The sequence below is a fragment of the Thunnus albacares genome, chromosome 5 (genome assembly GCF_914725855.1).
Source record: "Thunnus albacares chromosome 5, fThuAlb1.1, whole genome shotgun sequence".
Classification (NCBI taxonomy): Eukaryota; Metazoa; Chordata; class Actinopteri; order Scombriformes; family Scombridae; genus Thunnus; species Thunnus albacares.
In genome coordinates, this window is record NC_058110.1 from 334130 (window position 1) to 336340 (window position 2211).

At 38.9% G+C, this 2211-nt stretch overlaps 1 long non-coding RNA gene across 1 annotated transcript; it reads right to left on the reverse strand.

Annotated features, from left to right (window-relative positions):
• Positions 1 to 572: 572 nt before the first annotated feature.
• LOC122983176 lies at positions 573 to 1491 on the reverse strand. Its single transcript, XR_006403602.1, has 2 exons — positions 1323 to 1491; positions 573 to 1058 (listed from the first exon to the last, which is right to left on the reverse strand). It is a non-coding gene; the product is annotated as an uncharacterized LOC122983176 (long non-coding RNA).
• Between the last annotated feature and the right edge of the window lie 720 nt (positions 1492 to 2211).

The following is a 2211-nucleotide window of genomic DNA, read 5'->3' on the forward strand; positions in this document are numbered from 1 at the left end:
AAATGTTCATTTAAACTAAATGTTCTGCATGTTTTCAGTTCCTCACTGCAGCTGTTCCATAAATTAACTCCTTTGACTGTAATACAATGATATTTTACATTAGTCCTCACTTATCATTTATTGCACAAGTCATGTTGACGTTCTCTCATTTGAAACAACTTTTGGATACTTTTAGGTAACAATTGATTTTTAACTTTGTACATGATTTGAACCGTTTTAAATTCAACCTAATCTTTAAGTTTTAGAGCCTTTAAATTGAATAAAAAGTGGGTTTCTTGGTTCTCTATGTGGTTTTGTTTACACAAACTTGTGTGCTGTGCATGTAGCAGATGTCCATATAAAGAAATCCGTCACCAACTGACGTCAGCTTGGGCTGAAAGTAGAAAAAAACAAGTTAGAAACAGCGTTCAGAGCAGTCTGAAGCTGCTGCTTTCTGCTCACAGGGATGACTGTGACATACGTTTACCTCGTTATTTGACACGTTGGCCACTTTTAACATGAACATCCGACACACAAATACACGCATAATATATATAAATAAAAATATGGAAAAAGGATAATATGTCCCCTTTAATAAAACCAATATTTAAACCAATTAATAAAATAAAACTATTACACAAAACTTAAATGTATTTCCCTTTTGCTTTCCAACCTTTCTCAGAAGTTATGACCTCTCTTTATCTTATTTACCAATAACGGAGCTCCTAATTTAAGGGCACACACACACACACACACACACACACACACACACACAAACAAAATAAAACAGTGTCCTTTAAAACCAGAACCAAACGTTGCAGGTCTGAGTCGTTGCTCGGAGCGTAGTGACCTGAAACAAATGGCCGCTGCACTAGCAAATGCAAGCTACAAAATAAAATAGCAGGTGCACTGGTTAATTGTTACTCACTAATCCCTGAGTTGAAGCATGGGCGATGCATGACGAGAGGAATGATGAGTGAGGTTACAGGCTGGCGGGCGACAAGTCCAGACGAAGTGAAAGCTGAGCGGGAGACATCAACTCGTCCATAGAGTCCAAGGACTGTTTCCTGGTCCTCCGTCTATTAGACGTACATGACAGTTGTTCTCAGTCACTTAACTCGTCCTAAAGCTCCTTTACTTCTCATGCCGAGTGCATTTTGAGCTTTTAACTAATTGACATTAACACATACTAGCAACAAACAGTAACATTAGCTGCTACTACGGTGAAATATGTGCTAATATAACTAGCGCGCTAAAGCGCTAATCGCGATTAGCATCTACCTTTTACACGCACTACGTCGTGATGAAGCGATACAAAAAATACATACACAGAGGTTATTTACCTTCTGCATGTGGCTATTATGTCCGTTACCCGTCGGTAAAACTCTGCATCCATCAACACAACGAACATAAACAGTCTTCATCCATGGATGTACAAAGAGAATTGGATACAGCGTCGGCGGCGGGGCCTCGTTCATGCGGCCCATAGAGCATGCGCACTAGTAACGGTCGCCGGCCGAGTCGGCTACTTCCGGTTTAGGCCTCCGGCTAACTTGAATGGGGATGAAACAATTCAATCGTGCGGCTCCTCTAGGCTTTTGAAATGTGATCGGACCAAATGGATCAAATTCTGATAGAGAGACAAGTCATTTCTTTATACGTCCATGTCTTCAACAGCGTAAACAACCTTCACACAGCTCCTGTTCGTCGTCTGACCAGCCCGTGGCTTTACTCTGCGGGGTCTCCTCTACATCCCGCCCCTCCACCTTTACAATTGGCTGACAGGTTGGTAACAACCAATCAAATCAACAACATGTTAAGATGGACAACTTTATGTCCTCTGGGACTAGGTTGTGAGATAAACACGCTGCTCTCATGTGAACAGCAAACAAACTACTTGAACTGCATGAACTTCACCAACACAATGACAAAGATTTATTCATCTGCCTGTTTTTAATTCACTATGAACTGTATTAAACATTCAACTTAACTGGTTTGAATAGAATAATTTTTAAACATTTAAAAATGATTTATTGATCTTTATTTATTTACATATTTGTCTAAAATTAAAACTTTTTTTTAGACTGAGCTACATTTGAGATATATACACACACAGTAAGTTATATGTGGGACTATGAAGGAACAGCATAAGGTGGATAACAAAACTTTATTTAGAGGATCTTTATATAGTATTGAAATTGACTTTTAGCTTTGATATAATTTATGTGGCTT